Raw genomic sequence first — 629 nt, 5'->3', positions numbered from 1 at the left:
TGGCTTTTATGCTAGGGGCTGGTTTGCATGATTCCCACAAAGCAGTTCCAGAAGCGACTGCCAGGAATTTTTTACAGGGTTTTCTGATTCAAAGGAAACCTGAGTTATAATTTAGAGAGGGGTGGGGATCAGACCTTCCCTCCGGGTCTGAAGGTGCAAACTCTTAGGGGCAGGAGGCTCCCCTTCCCAACTCCATACCCTCACACACTGTGGGCAACGGACTCCCTGAGTAGCTGATGTGCTTGCAGGGTCCCCTGGCACTTGCGGGGCTGCCTGCAACCAGGGGATGGCTCCTTCTCTCCCAGTGCAACACAACGACAACACCGCGGTTTGGGAGCCTACTGTGTGTCAGGGACCATATCGAGTTTTACATGAATTGACATTTAGTCTCACGCGAAGGCTCCGTGCAGCAGGTATCATTGCTTCCACGTCTTACGGAGGCAGCTGAGGTTCCCAGACGGGCCGAAGCTCACACCGTGAGCAGCAGAGACGAAGCCAGACCCTCGGGTGTCATCCCCGCTCTTAACCTCCAGCTGAGCCCTCTGCAAGGCCATCCCCCTGGAAAGCCTGCGGGCCTGACGCACCCCGCTTCCAGCACCCGCGGCGGCCCAGGCCTCCGGCCCCATCCC

This window comes from Myotis brandtii, unplaced genomic scaffold (assembly GCF_000412655.1).
Source record: "Myotis brandtii unplaced genomic scaffold, ASM41265v1 scaffold529, whole genome shotgun sequence".
Lineage (NCBI taxonomy): Eukaryota > Metazoa > Chordata > Mammalia > Chiroptera > Vespertilionidae > Myotis > Myotis brandtii.
This window is presented reverse-complemented; position numbering follows the sequence as displayed.